Raw genomic sequence first — 19,888 nt, forward strand, 5'->3', positions numbered from 1 at the left:
TAGGTAAAGAAATAGTTTTTAACTGGAGTTGGGTATGATTTTAATAAAGTAGGGAAAGAAACCTAGCTTCTAGAGTAAACTTTATAGTTTTATTTTCATATTTGTGTGGGCTGTATAGACACATATGCTGACTGTAAGTCAAAGCACGAGTTCAGCAACCACAAACACAGTGAGGAAGAGATGGGCAAAAATGTGTTAAGAGAGGCAGCCCATCCAAAGGAACCCGTTTTTAACTGAGGGATCCTTAGGAGAATCCTAAAAGCTGATGCACAGCCACTGACTCACAGTTGCTGTTAGACCACAGAGTCTACCTCAAGATAATCTTACAATAACTGCATCATGGGAAAACAAAAACACATTTTGAAGAATCTGGCAGGGACCTTTCAGATACGACACATGCTCAGCTGGCAGGCCCTGGCAGAGTGCCTGGGAACCGTTATTCTAGTGGTGAGTAAAGTAATTTTGCATCTCTCCTGCAGGGTGCTGAGTGGATCATTTTGTTCAAGTAAAAGAGGAGCATAGACTACATTACTAAATGTTTATCATACACCTATTGGAAACTTAATATCATTCAATTGAATGAAATTTAATGGTAATATAAACTGTGATAATGTACTGTTTGGTAAATGGGGGTATTTGAAATAGCTACATGGTTGAAACAACAATTTGCATGCCTCATATTTTGCTCCTTTGTCAATTTGTTAATTAAGAAGTGCAATACTTTCAACATACTTCTTTCACACCTATTGCAGTATGTGTAGTTTGGCTAGATTTTGGTAGACTATGTCATTGAATGAAAAACACCACCAAAAACTAAAAACAAAACAATACGTAAGTTAAACTTAACAAAATTTCTGAATGTATAGATTACCTGCTTATTATAAAATCTAAAACATACAAAACAGTATATAACACATAAACAAGAATTGAAGCACCATTAGTGAATATGCCTGAAAAGAGACAGGAAGTAGAAAAAGACTTGTTATTTATGTTATTGCGTGGCAACTAATAAGCCATTTGTGTGATTCAACCAATCAATTAATCCAACCAGCAAATAAAGGTGTGAGATGGTGAGCAAAATAATTGCTGTCTTATTTTTATTTTATCATGGGTAAGCACATCATAAAAAAGGGTTAACAAGTTGTATGATTTTTCTCACTGGCTCACCAGCTTTTCAGTTCAACAAATGAAAGAGAAAAATATCTTTTGAAACATCCCAAGGGATTCTGTATGCTCCTTGTCCAACATGTTTGTGCCGAAACAGAGTTGAGGTTGCTATCGAGTTAAATTGTTTGAGGACAAAAAAGTTCATTTTTTTGTTAGATTGTTATGTTTTTAAAAGGCAGCTTTTACAATACTGCTAAGAGGTAAAAAAAAAAAAAAAAACGTTTAACTGATGCTCTCTTCTCATTAAATTGTTGCTTTCTTAGACATCTTTGAAGCAAAGAAACACTAAATAATTGTAACTATATTCATCAGAACATTAAAGTTAAAGCACCTAAGACTCCATCAATTATCTCCTGTGTTATTTCCTTATACTTGAATTACACATGTAGAACCCTATTTTATATTCATATTCTTTCTAATGAAAGAAGTCTCATACAGTATCTGTAGTCCCCATTGGAACCTATTACAACACAGTAGGAAGCCAAGACATTCTTTCAAATTAAAATCAAATGTATTTTTTAGCCGGTGCAAAACAACCTGGAATGCTTCTGTTTCACATAGTAACCCAGGGACAACAAAAATATCAGGAGAGGGCACACACGGGGAAATGCCACGCTATTTGTTATTCTGCTCCCCAGCTGTGACTGATCTGTTAATTCCATGAGACCTTTCACTCTGCAATCAGGTCCCCTTGGTGGTCAGAGTTGGCCCTCCGTGGAGGAAAGCTCTGCAGGTGTAGTCAGATTGTTGTTGGCATCAATTGTACCACACAAAGCCCAATTATAACACATGACCTCTGAGGTCAGACAGACAGACCCTGCGTACGACGAAAAGCACGACTCAGCTAGACACCTACCTCAAGGTCAGGCCACTGTGGGGCTTTATTATTCTCTTTGAAGTTTTTCTACTGCTGTCTGTCCACAAAAATAACTTCATCTCAGGGTTTGTTTTTTTTACTTGACAGCATATCTATTTGGATCTCAAAATAGTAAAACATATGGTGCTTCACTGTTTCCTTAAAAATCTTCTTAACCATGATGTTCTATTTGGGGTTCTAGTAATCCCAAGCCCTCCTTAACATATAACCACAATAAAACATACTTATCATTGTTTTATCACCTTGAAACATCTTGACTTCTAATTGTTTAAAAATTGCTTTTAAACAGTTTGTTCATGAGACATCTAATGTTCAGACAGAACCCAAAGCCGATTTCAGAGGTGACGTGATAGTAGATGTAAATTTGCCCTGGGTGCAAGTTGATGCATCTGCGGCAGCTGAAAAGGTGTCAACTTCGGCAAAAAAAAAAAAAAAAAAATGGCACATATCCCAGAGCACTATAAATCTGCTTCATGAATGTACAGAGACAAGAGGAAAAAGGTCTGGAGGGAGATTACAGATTCTGTTTCTGGTCGAGTTCTGAGTTCAGTCAGAGGCTGAGCTAAACACACAGGCACATTCCCACAGATATGGTTGGTGCATCTGTCGTTGGCTAGCTTACAGCTAACATCTGTACAATGGCTGTTTGGGGCAAATGAAAACAGCATAGTGATCAAATTGATGTGACAGACACGAGGCAAACATTTGAGGTATTGTCTGTCTAAACAAACCTTAACAGGGGAAACTCTGTGGGGTCTAATTAACCCCAAACATAATGAATGTCAAAATGTTATTATTCTGTGTTGTGTCACCTTCATTAAATGAGTACCCCCAGTCTGTGGCAAAGAGCTAACATTTCAATACATCAACCAGAAAATGGTTGATACATAAACCAGCAACAACACCTACGGGTTCATTTAGTAAAAGGGAGGAAGACTTTGTTATCATCAAGAAAATCACAGCTTGTTAAGCCACTGCCATTTGCATCACAGTCATGAAGTACCTGCCATTCAAAGAGTGTTTCCACAAGACTCAGCTTTTTTCACCCAACTTCCATCAGCATAACAGGGAGTCATTATTATTGATGGCTTGACAGATAGCAAAAGGTAAACTGGCAGTTATCTGAAGTGCAGTATTTACCACGCTGATGTGTTTGCCAGACAAATGACAGCTAGAGGTGGCAAGGGATGCAAAACAGGAAGCAGTGGACAGAGAAATGCAAAGTTTAAAAGAGACATACAGAAGGAGGGGGCACCCACCTCTTAACTCAAAAACTACGTGGTCTGTCATTGAAAGGAAAGTGAGTGAGTCAATCCTCAATCCCAGTATGTTCTGTCAAAAGCAGCAACACTACTAAGGGTTTTGCACTCATGCTCCCTTCTTCACTGCCTTTATAATGAGGCTGTCCCCCTTCTAATACACATTGCAGCTGAGAAAATAAGCTCTTATAATTAGATAGCTCCTACCCTGACACGATTAAGGTGTGAATACAAGCGAGGCACACATGAGTGTGCCATCAGAGCAGTTATTTCCCTCTTCAAGGTTAGAAAAAAATTATACTTTTCTGAAATTTTTCATCCCTCCAATTTAATTTGTGTCATAGAGACCTTCTATCATAACAGCACTTTACTGAAACCGCAATTACTGAATATAGGCTTAAATAACTGTTTCGTCCGTCTTACTGAGAAAATGGGGACTGCATTGTATGCAGTAGAGATAAAGCAGCCTTCATATGTTTTTTTCCTCAGGGTGTATCACATAGAATCTGATCGGAGAAATATGTATAAAAATATACCATGTTTTCTATATTTTGCTTATCTTTATGTGGCCATTTGAACCCAGCAGTGACCTTCACACTGTTTACTTGGGAGAGTGCCTTGGTGGAAGTTCCCGTCATTCAGTGAACAAATGAGCATCTACACTTGCACCTTTGTTGCAGCTCTTGACCATTATGCCGCTCAGGGGATCAATTAAGACACCTATACCTCACCTTCCATGTTTTTTTCCAAAGACTCGTGGGAGCTGTATTTATTGAATGCTTAAAAAAATAATTGTTATACCTTTATAAGGTTGGAATTTGAGGATCTTTGTTGCTTCTCCCTCATCATCTATCTAGTGGCACACTAATAAAGGCATAAAACATCCCAAAAAATAATAATGAAAACCCCCCAAAACAAACATAAATGTCAATCTCATGGGACACTAAAGAAAAAGTCAGAGGAAATCATTAGGATACAGCGTGGATAGCATGAATGTCAACAAAATTATTTACCAGTTTAAATTGTATACATTTTGTTTATTCAATATGCACTCAAGGATTTCTGTTCATGTCATGTCACGTGTGCTGTGCAACTGTGCGTTTATTTGTATGAAAACCTATGTGTAACGGTCTGTGCATGTTGTTTTGCCATCTTTGTATGCCTGTGATGTTATTCTGCATGCTTGTATGCAGTGATATCTTTCTGTGTGTTAACATACAGTTCTGACTGTGGCTACGTAATTAAGCAGAAAGTAAAGAAGAAACAGAGATGTCAAGTGTATTACTGTTCGCAGTAGCTGTCAACTTTATCTCTCAAACATACATGATTTCACCTACAATTTGCATCCAGTGGCAACGATCAGAACTTTTTATTCTCCTAAAATAACTGCTATCCAGAAAATGAAAACAGATGCAGTGTAAAGAGGATGTAGTTCAAATAATCAGCTGAGTTCCTAAAACCTTCCTTGGGCTGTTAAAATACATGAATAATTGAATAAAAAAGTACAGCCATTCGTACATTCTTCCACCAGATGCATTATGGGACTTATCCTTGGGGGAAGTGATCATGGTAGGGAAGAAGGCCACAGCTGGGAATTTTGCCACATACCCATCCGACATCTCACCCTGGTTAATGGATTCGTTGATCAGGTAACTGTGACTTGATTTTTTAAGTATTTCATCTTCAGTCAGTGAAAACCTCGCAGGTATTACATTCCAGCTGCTGTACAGCAGAAGTACTGTAGCACATATGTAACAGTCATTTTCCATCAATGTCCATTGCCTTTTGTGTAAGGCAACAGCTTCAATTCCATATGTTTAGGTAAAAAAGAATACAACAGATCTAAATAGATATTTGAGGTCACAATGATGCATGTACAGTGAATAATCGGCAGCATTGACTCAAATAAAATTTGTCTTCCAAGAGACAGATGTTTGACATGGCTGAGTCATGTCCATTGAAGACAAAGTGTGCTGAAGACATAGCAAAGCATAGGAGTTGCATGGCTCCACTGCTGGAGCCCCAAAGTCCTATTGCCCAAAAGTACTGTATAGAAATCTATAGAAATCTAATTCAGTAATAGCCGATGTAGCTAATCACATACGATCAGTTCCTCTTGTCCTCTTTAACCCTTTAAAAGCAGCAGTGTAATGAGTAGGACAGTGTCAGTATTAATTTGATCTGATTGTGTATTGTCTAATTCTGTGTGGAACAGCTCGTAAGTTGTCAATTAGATACCCCTGTGTCAGAAGATTCAAATAATTAATGTAGGTAAAATAACGCGCTGTGCATAAAAAAACCTGGACTCACATAATCCCGCTGCTGATGGCTACACGTATCTAAAAATAACTGATATTATAGAAAGGTCTGAATATGTTGCTCAGCCAACAATGCATGAAATTGTTTGCTAGGTTGTATGAGCAGACCAAAATGTTTAATGTGCCCAAAGCTTCAAATAATAAGGGAAACGTATTTAAAAGAAATCCCTTTCAGCCAAAACCTCAGATTTCCCACTGTTCTAAACGCTATGTTTTTAACAGATTTCAGACTTCATATGACACCATACTGAGCTGGTTGTCCATGCATGCACAAGACACGCCAGTCTTTTGAAGTTGAAGTTGTTCAATATGTCACAAAGAAAGTGCTTTTATGCTTGCGGAGGAAAATTAAGCTTGTTGGGTTTACCTAGGGAAGAAAGGGGCAAATAAGATTGGATACGGTTTCTTTTTTCGGGCCAACAACAGTCTAGTAAACATGCTTCAGGGTCTTGGCCACACAGAAGACAGTATGCTTTTTTCTTGGGCCCCACCACACACTTTTTTAAGAGAGCCGGTCAATCTGTCTGTAATGAAAAAAAACAACAAAAAAAACCCAATTCAGTCAGCACAACTTTTATCAAAGAAACTGATATTTGTGCCGCAGTTGTGCCGTCTGTTTGGCAGTATGGCTCTGTTCTGGGATCTCCCTGCTCTTCCATGTGCCTACGTGGAAGGCCTGACAAGGGGAGAGCACCTCCCTGCCCACCCAAGTGCATATACATGGAAAGCCTGAGGCAGAGAGCAGCAGTAAATACCCCCCAGGGGACAGAACATAGCAGGCATTAATATATAATGACATGATTAATCAGATACGCCCTGAAAGGAGGAGCTGGGCTCGCGGCGTGTTACAAGCTGCTTGCAGAGGAAGCAGCAAGGGCAGGCAGGCTATGGCTGCTTAAATAAGTTTTAAGATGGCTGCAATCAGCTGATGAACTGGGATTGTGAGTTGAGCTTGACTTCGTTGCCTGCTTGAGCTAACGCTATACTTGATTCTTGCCCTTTGGTTACCTAGGAGTTCATCCTTATCAAGGCAGCTGCATCAGACAGTTGAGTCAACCTAACAACCGAGAGGAGAGACAGAGCGTGACTCATTGTTTTGGAGAGTCACATGCTCTCACCTTTGGCTTACTATTGCTCCCTGTGCAATATAACCCTTAAAGAAGGAAAACTCCTTGACACCTATTATTTCAATTTGCAACTGCTTTTTCAACAGGATATCACAACTCAAATTGTGCTCTAACACAAGACCACATATAACATACATGTACAATGATATAATTTTTGTCAATATACACAGTTTTCTCAAACACTCACTAGACAGATTCTTTGCTCCCGCTGACTGACAGCTTACCTTTGAAAACATTTTCAAGACCCCTGTTGTTACTAAAATGGCATGTCCTCGTGTCAGCAATGCAATCTCATAAAAACTGCAGCATACATGGCACAACTTTTAAACTCTTTGCAGCTCTGTTACATCATCTAGGTCAGCAGTGCTGCCCCTGCTGGCCAGGGTACCCACTGACCAACGCTGCTGCAGCACTCCTGTAGATCCTGACATAGAGTTTAATCTATTTTATATCTACTGTGCGCACATAGTGTGAAACTGGTTGTTCTCAAGTCCAGACCTGTTATGATGCAACCTTGAAGAAAACACCCTATTTTCAGGCAAGCTCTCTTTGTAGCGCTTCCACCTTCCATTGATGTCAGAATAGATCAGTGGAAGTTCTATGATGTGCTGTTTTCTGGTAAAACAGATTTTATATTCATTTCTCTTCAAGATAAGCTTTACTGCTCGTCAACATTTTCAGAACAAATCCACTATGAATTTCATAACTTCACAAGACAAATACATTCACACAATTGGGATTTGTGTGATTAAAAAGAGATTAGAGAAATATCGAAAAGCTTTAACATTTAAAGACTCATTTGATTGTTCATGTAAAAGCAGGACTATTTTGTCTCTTTAATGAAAAAGAATTAAGGATTAATAGATCACTCTCCTGGTACTGTATGTCAGATTATTCGGTGTTGGTAATCGGCCTATCGATGGGCTTCAACTCAAGTTTGCGCAACGTAGAGGAAGTCTGGGTAGAGCTAAGGTGAGCAGTAACCACAATGGTTGAGACGCCTGTCAATCAAGCAAACACATACCAAAACACACTTTTCTTTATGTTAAATATCTATCTCCCTGGTGAAATATATTTTATAATTTTCTCCACAACACATTTCTGCTGTGGTACATACTTCAGGTTTCTGGGATCCACTATATCCCAGGACCTAAAGTGGGAGCCCAACACGGACACCATCATCAAGAAGGCCCAGCAGAGGATGCACTTCCTGCGCCAGTTCAGGAAGCTCAATCTGCCAAAGGAGCTGCTGATCCACTTTTAGACAGCCATCATTCAGCCTGTCCTCTGCACATCCAAAAAGGACAGGAGCAGACTACAACGGACAGTCAGGACTGCAGAAAAAAATCATCAGTGCCAATCTGCCCTCCATTCAGGACTTTTACATTTCCGGAGTCAGGAAATGGGCAGGAAACATCCCTGAAGATCCATCTCACCACAGACACAACCTGTTCCAGCTCCTCCCCTCTGGGAGGCGCTACAGAGCACTGTACGCCAAAACCAAGTACAAGAACAGTTTCTTCCCACAAGCCATCACTCTGATGAACAGCTGATTTCTGAACCACAGTGTCTGGAAAAACCCCTGTGCAATAACTCTCTAATCAGCCACCCGTTTACTGGTTACCACTTATTATTTATTCACCATTCTCTGTTTCAGTGCTGTTCATACTGTTATATGTTCATATTGTACTGTATATACATCCTTTGCACTATGCCCCATCGCACTGTGCACATGTGTACATGTATGTACTGTATGTGTATGTGTACTTGTTTATCACATCCACCTCCGACGTACATAATAATGATAATACTTACTCCTTACTTACTTACTTACTCCTGCGTCCTTTGCACTATATTGTTTTTTGTTCATAGTGTGTATATTTGTGTTGTCTACACTGTAGCCTGTGTCTTTATTTATTTTTTATTTTATTCTATGTGGTGAAGTAAGGAACCTTTTATTTTATTATTGTCTTACTGTATTATTGTATGAATAAGCACATTGTGAGCAATGTACAATCCTGAGTCAAATTCCTCGTATGTGTACACATATCTGGCAATAAAGTTGATTCTGATTGTGATTCTGATTCAGATTCTAACACATTTTTTGTGGCCTCTAGCTGCCCTTTATGAACAAAGAAATGCAGAACTACTTTGTGGTGGCAGAATCATACTGTATAACAGATGTCTCTATTATGAGAAACAAAAAACAGTGTGATGAGTAAATGATAAAGTGACACTATAAACATTATTTTACATATAGTATTAAAGATGTACTTAGAATACTTGGTACTATGGTACTTCTATAAAGTTGTCTATAAAGAACTTGAATATATGATAAAGACTATTCAATACTGAAGCAGCAAAGGCCAATATACCCTGATGTTTAGCCCCCAGCAAGGTTCCAAAAACATTGAAAACTACATTTCCCACAATGCCACTCAATGGCGTCTTTCTGCACTTCCTGCTTCCTAGATGCCCATTTCTTTCAAACTCTACTCCTCCAGTTTGTAGTGCAGACATTCTCAAGACTCCAGTCAAACCTGAGTTGTGCATGTTTAATTAAACATATTAAAATTTGAATGCCTCAATGCTGACATGGCTCACATGCTGTCTGAGTCGTAGCACTGCATCTCTGTGACTTCTGATATGGAAATATTTTATAACATAAAAATTGACACCATGTATTAGATATTTTTCAAATTATTCTTTTACAGAGCAAACATCTACTAGTTCTTGGTGCCAATCTGTACCCCCTTCTTGGGTGCACTGATCGGTGTACTGATGTACCATCTAATGATTGGATACCATTGAAATGAGAAGTGCAAGACAAGCAAAAGGAGGAGGAAAGGTTCAAACTTTCCAATATTACAACTAATGAAGATGCATAAGCACCGATGAATTTCTTTTTACAATTATGTTGCAGTAAATAACATTCTTGCCTAACAAGCATATACTTTGCTGTTTAGGAAAATCTTTTTGGTTTTCATATATCGCTTTAATTAGCTTAGTGAATCCCCCATCAGCCCTAGGATCCATAGTGTATGCGCACTAGAGACTTCAACCTGCCCATCTGGCTAACTTCCGGATTAACCCTCTGCTAACTGGAATGAGATAAAATAATGTAATTGTGCGGCTCTTCTAGACTTTCCAAATGTTATCGGACCAAATGCATCAAATTCTTATGGTGAAACGACTCAACTCATAAAAATGGATACACCGTTTTACAGCTGCTCCTTTTACCATGATTGTGTGCAGGAAAAATTATTTTTGGACCCCTGTTGGACCAGGACGTTGTAATTACACGGTTTGATCATTATGGCACGTTGGCTTCAAAGCCCGGCACTGTTCCTGGAGGCTTGATGAGAAGCACTCAACCTTTTTCAGAGCTGCTCCTTGGGGCAGGGAGCAGGCTCCAGGCTGGGAGAGCGAGTACTGAGTCAAAACAAGCGCCAAAAGTGGCTGCTTTTCTAAAAGGGCTAGGTTGATACAGCAGTTAACTTGATACATTTACACAAATAAACTTAATATTACAGTTGCGCAATAGTGTGAATACAAGAGCAAATGTCTTCACAGTTTGCACTAGCAGCAGGTAGGAGGGGCGAGTCAGCGAAGTTAGTGGGTTAGTGGACATCAAAAGCGGCTGGCTATGCATTTGTTATTTTCTTTAACATGAGCTATGATGAAAAATACACATTATAGATTTACATTAATAGAACCTAATGCAAAATATCATATAGAAGCATATTATGCATACAGTACTCATTCCTCAGAAGCACATTACGCATACAGTACTCATTCCTCAGAAGCATATTATACATACGTTACGTGGGTGGGGCAGCAATTGTATCGGGGGGCCTGACCCACCCTTCGCAGCGCAAGTGTCAAATAAGTGTAGCGGAGTAAAAAGTATATTATTTCTCTCTGGGAAATTTTGTGGAGTAGAAGTATAAAGTAGCATAAAAAGGTGAAGTATGTAGTACATTATTTTTTACCAAGCTTTTTATCCAGTTTATCTGCCAGTAAGCAATTTATAGGAGGTAGTAATGTTAGGTGTACCATTCACTACCCATGCTAACATTAGCCTTCAAATAGCTTTTAAAACCTTCCCTGTTAACTTTAGTTTAGTTTATGCGACTAATAATGTAATTTTCTCTCTCCACACGGGCTAGCTTTATTTCTCCCACGTGACAAGTTTTTAAAAGTTCGTAAAAGTAGAGGCAAACAGCTCAGCTAATCACAATCAACTGGATATGGACAAATCATTGTTTCATTTCAGGTGACAGCAGAGGAGAGCAGCAGTTCAAATTATACACCATTTTGAAATGTTACCATTTGATATTTTTAAAATCGATATCAAGGACATTGATTGACTATTTTCCATTGGATAATGCTCCAAAATCTTCATGGTGCTCTCACACTCAATTGTGTGTTTCATTTCATTTACACTAAGTGGTGCTCCAAAGACTCTGTGGTAACATCAAATGCTTCAAGAAGTTGAGAAAATAAAATCACTTTATAAACAATGTTTATATTTTTAATGTATAGATATATAAATGTGGAGTTAAAAAGGTAGAAGTTAAAATAGCACATTAGCGCAACAAAACAGCTAATTCAAAGGGTTAAATGATGATAAATTAAATTTAACAACAAGCACAATCTTAACATTAATGAGTGTCTGCCAAATGAGTCAAATGTTATATATATATATATATATATATATATATATATATATATATATATATATATATATATATATATATAATATATAAACAGTTGTGATCCTGTGTCATTGATGGAGCAGTCATTCTGTCATAAATATACACATAGCCTATTCTTTAATTTGTCAGGAATGAAACTGAATAAGTGCAGTGAACAAGCTATAAATGTACAAATCATCCTTTTAAACTGTAATTATTCACTTTTGTCTTAAAAAAAAAAAAAAGAATAATAACCTGAAGGGTTCCCACTTGTAAATTAAAACATTTTCAGGTAGGTAGGTAGGCAGGCCAAGAGTTAGATGAGAATATTGATACCAATCTTTTAATTGTCTGTTAAATATAAAGCTGGAGCCAGGAGACTGTTAGGTTAGCTTAGCATAAAGACTGGAAGCAAGGGGGAAACAGCAAGCCTGGCTCTGTCCAAATATAAAGAAAAAAATCTGCCTTCCAGAACAAGTTGTGGTTTTACGAGGGTTATGGGCAGGATTATTTCTTAGCTGGGAGCAATAATTTCCTTGTTGTGTGAGTTTGCCAGATAGTGGAGACTCCAGGATTAAGCAAATTAGATGACATTAAGTGTTTCTTTACTTGTAAACAGAGCCAGGCTAGCTGCTCATGTGAGGAAGGTCCACAAAGATACTACAGTGAATAGTGGGATATAATAATGGGTAGGATGCGGGGAGGGGCCCATAGAGAATGCTTATGTACAGGGTCCAGAATGCTTCACCCCTGTGTACCACGTCCTGCCATTAGTACTGTTAATGGGGCAAATTCTACACATAGTGGCCTTTATATAAATTAATCTAAGATTTAAGCAGAAACCTTCAGTGTTCAAATTAATCCCAGCTCAGGCCAAACAAAAGCATTAATCAAAAATTTTGATTTGGAACTTTGGGACTCACCCACCCATATCCAGCACCAGCCACCTTGATACAAAGAACTGAAAAAAACTGCTGCTATATTTGTACTGTGGATACTCACATAGACAGATTTCGCACAGTACTTGCACAATATTTTGCACTGTTGCACTGTGGACCAAGTATTTATATCAGACTGTTAACTGTTGCACTGATTGTAAATAACTGTTGTGAATAATGTGTTCATAACTGTATGACTTACTTACTAATTACTGTTTTTGATATTTGTTCTGTCTTACATTCACCGTGGGTCATGAGAGAAACGCAATTTCAATCCTCTGTGTGCCTTGTCCATGGTAGAATTGACAATAAAGCTGACTTTGAATTCAGCAGCATACACATCTTCCAAATCTGTCTGCTTGTCTTGGTTCCCAGCTTGCTCTTGCTGCAAAGTTAACGATTGCTCTACTGCAACCTATCACTTGCTGGCTATCTGTGGGCCGAATTTGAGATTTGTTTAGCTGACTCCTTGCTCAGGATGTTGTCATCATGTTATCAGCACCTATTTATCTGTGTTTAGCCATTTGTATCATGAATGTATCATTCTCCAAGTAGGCAAGTCCTTACAGATAACATTACCAAAAATAGAAAAAGGTCAATGTATTTCCAAATGAAAAACTAAAAAAGAAATGTTGTTGTATTTGTGTCTTTGGTGAGCAGAAGCTTGGCTTTGATATTCACTGGCATGCAAATAGTGACATTTGCTACACTACAAATGCCCTCCAAACTATGCCCCTTTCGGTTTATAGTGCCTCAGGTGGTTATCACTGTTAGAAATTCGATCTTGGTTTGAAAGGGCACTAAGGGCAACAAAGGTCAGAGGTATTTGCTCAAAATAATACTCCCTCTACTGTTACACAACAAAGCACACACATGCATACACACACACACACACACACACACACACACACACACACACACACACATCAGAAATTCATATTACTAAACCAATGTCACAGATGTCCATCAATGCTCAATTTACAATTATTAGAAAAGTAAATGTATAATCGGCATCAAAATATCAGTCATGACATTTCTGGAGTCTGGATAAGAATATCAATTCATCAGAACTTACAAAGGCTTTAACTTCAGAGATGGATGTTTGACATTTGGAGTTCCTCTTTGGCATGACCTTTGCAGCAGTTCACCAACTTATCAAGTGTCAATCTAACCATTTGCCTCTGAAATTATATTTTACCTTTCTGTTGACTTGCAGAAGAGCAGCAGAGCAAGCAGCAGGATTTTGCTTTTATAGATGTCACAACAGAACTAAAAGGAGGTTCAACCATCTTTGCAGTAAAAAGGTTCCATTATAAATATGACAAGGTGTGTTGATTTGAAAAAACATAACCACAGAGTGAATCTGAATTCGCTCTTCATTTCCTATGCATTGGAGTCAGTCATCTATGGATGCTGGGGCAGAAACACATGGCAGAAATGAAAAATGTTATCTAACTGCAAGAACAATATGAACCCCCTCCATGGTTTACACATTTGTTTGTTGTCTACCAACTTGTTGCAACGTATACAGGGAAGAGCATTAAATATATAAAATATGTATACATTTGGGTAGCAGATTAAACACATAATATGATATACTATGTTCAGCCAAACCTTTATGTGATGCTACACAGGCATTTCAGTGCAGGAAAAGCAATATGAAAGCTGGAGCCACAGCTCCACTATGTGGTGAAGTAAGGAACCTTTAACATTTTGACCACTGAGGAGAATTGTCACAAAGTCACACAGGAAAGATTTGAGTACCTTAGCACACATTTTTCTTTATACCAGTGAAATGTGCAGTAACACTAAACAGATTTTTAGACATGATTTTCCCAGTGAGTTGACCCAATTCCATACCATAAAGTTTACTTCGTGTTCAAGTCAGTTTTTATGACGTGACATGAGTAATAACAGTGTCATGCACATGCCTTCCAAAAAATTGTTATCCAGACTAACATCTCTTCTTTCTTGCTCTTTACCTTGGACAGATTGTTTCAAAAACGTACTGCACAAGTGGACGCATTCATCGAGTAAATGAAATGACATTAATGTAAACCAATACAATTAAAAAGCGCCTTGTCTTCATATCCTCATTTCATATGACTTACAGTAATGACTGTATACTCTACTACATTCCTGATGCACTACCCCCTCCACTGACTCGCAATGGAACATGGCTATCATATTGCACACAGTCTGGCAGTAGTACATACGGTACTTTTATTCCAGACTGCAACAACAAGGTCTTGTAATTGAATACCTAAACAAATTACATGCACTAGGAAAGTATGTGCTGCATGTACCGTAGATGAATACCCTGATTACCACCTGCTGTGTGGTTCTGTGTCTGTGTCACATTCATTTGTTCATATTTCCTCAGCTACGAGAGGCAGGAAGTGTAAATAATACTTGGTTGGAGAGTCCCTCGCTTCAAAAATGTCAAATGACTTGCTTAGCAAGTGTTTTATGAGAATGAAAATGCATTCAACGTATTAATTAGATCTAAAGAATATGTTGCGGTGAGTAACAATGAATGGAAACAGAGACCGTCACCCGACAGGGCACCTTTAAATTTGATCACAAATCACTTGTTTGTTTTCAGAAAGAAACTTATATAGACAAATTAGGATCACAATATGGACTCCACTGTATATGCAATGTATGTTCTGACATCTTTCTATCAGAACAAGCACCAGCCTGTCACCTGTTCACCGCTTTTACTTCCTTGGACTAACGTTTTGGAGATACTCTGACCGAGTCGTCTAGCCATCGCAATGTGGCCCTTGTAAAAGTCACTCAAATCCTTACGCTTGCCCATTTGTCCTGCTTCTAACACATCAACTGTGAAGACACAAAGTTCATTTGCTGCCTAATACTATATCCCACCCACTGACAGGTGATACGGTAACTAGATAAACAGCATTATTCACTTACCCTGTAAGTGTTCATAATGTTATGAAATACCATGTAGCATTGTTGTACATATGTTCAAATTGATTGGTTTTTGTTTGTGGAAAATGCATTTGTGAACACCATAGATTACTCACACATCGTCATACACTTTAATAAATCTTTTTTTATAAATCTTAATTTATAAATAAACGCAACTCTGGGGATTAACAGGTTTTATTTGGAGGTTTTATACTGGAGTTGAGGGGGAGGTGGATTCCGGGGAAATGCAGGCACGGGGAACCGAGGAGACTGAGACCAGAGAGCCGGGGAACACTGGGGGCCAAGGAAGAGAGGAGGCACTGGGAGGACTGGGAGGATGCCATGGGGGGGAAGCCCGAGGGGAGAGGGCAGGTGAACGAGCCCAGCTGACTTGGCTGAGGACGAGGGTGAGTGAACCGGGGAAGAGACAAACAGAAAAACAGGGTCAGACACAGCAGAGACAAAGCACAGGGAAATAGAAAAGATGCTGAATACGTGTGAGCTTGAAAGGTGAAGTGGCACCGGGTAAGGAGCAATGACGATCAAGCAGAGGTAGTGTGGAGAACCGGGGTTGAAGTACTGGCAGAGATGGAGTTGATTACTGGCAGGTGTGGCAGGCAGAGGAGGAGGTTGACGAGATGCAGGTGCGGGTCGTTGGCTGGGCTCAGGAGCGGAGGGAGAGTGAGAGAGCACACACAGGGGAGGAGACACAGGGAGGCAGGCAGAGAACAGGGAAAACAGAATCACAGACAAAAAAAAGGAGAAATAACCAGGACGCTCACCGTCTAATACTCACCAGCATATTTTTATCGTAAACTAGGGGGTTTTAATGTTGACAGCACTTTTTGAAAATGTTTTATTCTTGTTTTATCAAATCTGTTCTTACTTTCTCGTTGGTCAGTTGGTACAGGTCACACAACCTTAAGAACAGAAGTACATTGCAAAGCATCTTCAAAGTGTGCTGGAAAATTGCAAGCACAAGTCTGGACAACCTCCCGCACTTTTGAACAGAAGGCCCATTCAATCCTGGCTGATCCTAGCCACCCTCTGTTTGAGAAGTTTAAGTTGCTTCCTTTGGGCTGTAGATACAGGACACCAACATGCAGGACAAACAGACTTAGGAATTAATTTTTCCCAGCTGCCATTGGCCTTTTCAATAATTCACTGTAATTCCATTTTATTGTTTTTACTTTAACGTTGGTCTTACCTCTTTTGTTTTTTTGGCCTATTTGTACATTATATTGCTTGTTTGTGAGTTGTGACTGTTGATAGTGTGTTGACTAATGTCTGTACAACAAATGGCCCCTCGAGGACAATAAAGATATCCTTGATTTGTTGTTCATGAAACATGCATTGGTCGCTACATAGAAATCCCCTTTTACAAAAGTGCACCGGTGCCAACGCACCTTTTGTCAACATCAACCGACATTCTTTGTTTTAATAAACCCTTGAGACATCTTTTGCACAGCACTACTACACATAGCCACTGTTTCACATACATCTGAATCTGTAAATCCTTCAGACCATTTTGCTGTTCCTGTACATTTTATGGTACACTAGTTTTTTGTTTCATAACATTCTTAATATGCTTGAAAATGGCTTTGCTTTGTGGTCTTCTGTACATATACTCCACCCACACATTTCAAAATCGCAGGTATGTATTGTGATAAATTTAATCTTCATTAGATAGCCAAAAGATGAAGACACAATGAAAAACTGATTAGTATGGCTTGAGGAGAACACAGAGGGGAAACGCCTGAGACAGGTATGTATGATTGGAACAACACATCCTCATACCTAAACGACAGAATAGTTTGTTTGCCAATGACACCCAAAACAACATATATGATCTGAATGGGCACATTTTATTTTTAGGTACTGCATTTTACCCTTGCATTTCATAACGCATACCCAGAGGCAGAGTGCAGTATCTATATTTTCAACGTAGTATGTAGGGTCTATGCAATGATTTTGGGAGGGTAAAATATTCTGCCTAAAAAGGCAAAGAATAAAAGCATTACAACTTCTGTATCTGTTACGCTGTTTTCTGGACAGTCTGAAAACATTAAACCCCCCTCTCAACTTCATTGCTTCCATAGTTACTGCTCTCTGCCTTTGCAGGATAGTTATGGTGAGGTAAGATGAAATGAACTTTTCTCACTCATCTAAAGATTAAAAGCACAGGATTTTAAAACACCTGCATGCGAACGTTAAAAACTGTACACATGCACAATTGTCTAATTTCTCTTTCTCAGTCTGTACATGACTTTACAAGGCTGTGAACCTTACTCTTGCATACTGTGTGTGATAACTGTGTTGAGCAAACTGAGAGAGTAACCTTTCATATAAGATCCTTGGTGATTGTGTCAATAATACATTTCAGACTAAATATAACAAAGCACAGGTGGATCTCTGTCAGTTTGCAACTGTCATGCATGTCTATAACATTAGTTCAGTAAGAGCACTGTAAAGCACAGTACGCCACTTTTTTTGAATTACTAGCATTTTTCTCTTTCATTATTTCAGACACATAGTATATAGACTGTATACTCAGAAACCTCTCATTTTAATCTGACACAGGTTGATTGAATTGGTGCAGCTATTTCTTTAAATGTCTGCTGTGAATAGATGAATCTTACCACACTTTCAGAGATCACAAAAAAAGCTCTGTGCTATGAAGCCAGGTGTGCATGTAACAACTATTTACACTGGTTATATTTTAGTATCACCAATTTATTATTTACAGTTCATGATCTGTTTTTGCATGATTTAAGTTTTGTCCAACCAATAAACTTTACCGGGTCTGTCTTAAGATCTGTAAAACTAGATTCCTGGGTTAGAGTCAGGCAGCTACAGCTTCATTCCTGGAATAAGTAGAGAGCACGTACACACACGTGAAATGCAGATGGAACTATGTTATGAGAAGTTCCATAGCAAACACTGAATGCTTCCTTTAACAGTGCTATCTGTTTTGCAGCCGGAAAACTTTAATCCCTTCTTTCTCATTCTGTCTCTTTCATTACTTCTGTAATTACTGATCTTTGCCTTGCAGCATGGCTATGTTGACGTAAGATGAAAGAAATGCCTCTATTTAGACATGCCTCTAAATATTAAGAGCATGGGATTTTTAAACACCTGCATGCGAACATTGATAAAGCTGTCTACATGCATAATTATCTGACTTCTCTTTCTCTTCATGTGACAAATCCCAGAAAACTACTCTGTGTTCCCTAATCACTGTACAAAACATTCATATGTGTATCTTAGTTTTGTAGATGAATATGATGAGCAATCCATTGCATGAAAGATACAATATAGTTTTGAGCTGATAAACTAACTATTTATGCCTATTTACAAAATGGTTCATAAAAGTGCATTAAAGCTGGATTTTGCAGCTTTTGAGAAACCAGCAAAAGACAGCTAGATTTTGAAAGGATCTAACTGAAACAAAAGAAAATCCCATCCTCTTCCTTCAGGCCTCCCTCAAAACACATTTTCATGCAGACTGAGTGCACAGCAGAGTGTGCGCAGGTAGGTAGCCAGGTACACTGGTAGAAAGGCAGGTAAGTCAGCCTGTTCATTTGGGCTGAATGACATAATTGCAAGTGTTTATTACAGTTTATGTCTATTTCAATACATAATGCAATGTGGTCCAATATAGTGCATTAAATATTGGAATAATTTGGCACTGGTTGCAGGACAACACATAAAATAACTCAAATGGAGAGAGAGAAAGACAGAGAGAGAAAATATTCAAGTAATAATAGAATGGAAGTATACCTTGACAATAACTGTGACTGATTTGAAATATTATATGTGTATTATCTGTGTTTGCACTGAAAAAAAAAGCTAGTGTTTGTACACAGCTCTGTAGATGGGAAACAAATTACAAACAAACTCTCTGCATGCTAGCTTCACAGCAGCAACTGTAGGCACAATTTGCTAATCGACAACTTGGCTAACGTTAGTTACATTACTTGCTGTGTGGAAAAGGAGGAATGATTACAGCAAGAAATACCTGTTTTTACAGGCACCTAACTATTGTTTTAGGTCCGATTTCAGATTAAGTAACATTCAGGTACAGGTTTATTTGTCTCCCTGTGTGATTTAGGTGAGATTGAAACTAGAGAAGTATATTCATGTGTAATGCTCATTGTTAGATTAATTATTTTTTATAATGAGTTTTGAACAATTAAATAAACACATTTCTGAACACTGATCATCCACCTGAGTGAGACTGTTACTGAGGCAACTAGGTAGGGCTAGTTCATCAAGGTTTTCAGCTAGTGAACAGGATGGTGTATCGGTCAGGACACAGGAATGAAGACGAGGAGATGTAATTTCTTCCTTCAACTGTATTGAGCTCCAGCAGTACTCATCAGAACATTCCAATTTCCATCTTTGTCATTATAGTCTGTATAAACCAAATAAATCACCATTAGGTACTTGAATTACTATGCAACGTGAATAATAAATCCACATACATTATGTAATTAAATCATCCAACATAAACATCTCAAAACATTGCTATTCCCCTTTAAACATAAGTTTACAATTACAGAAATGTGGAT

General features: G+C 38.4%; 1 pseudogene; it reads left to right on the forward strand.

The window, feature by feature from the left end:
- The first annotated feature begins 339 nt into the window (after nt 1-339).
- Nucleotides 340-9,636, forward strand: LOC123982187 (annotated as a pseudogene).
- Nucleotides 9,637-19,888: the final 10,252 nt, after the last annotated feature.

The sequence above is a fragment of the Micropterus dolomieu genome, linkage group LG13, assembly GCF_021292245.1.
Source record: "Micropterus dolomieu isolate WLL.071019.BEF.003 ecotype Adirondacks linkage group LG13, ASM2129224v1, whole genome shotgun sequence".
Classification (NCBI taxonomy): domain Eukaryota; kingdom Metazoa; phylum Chordata; class Actinopteri; order Centrarchiformes; family Centrarchidae; genus Micropterus; species Micropterus dolomieu.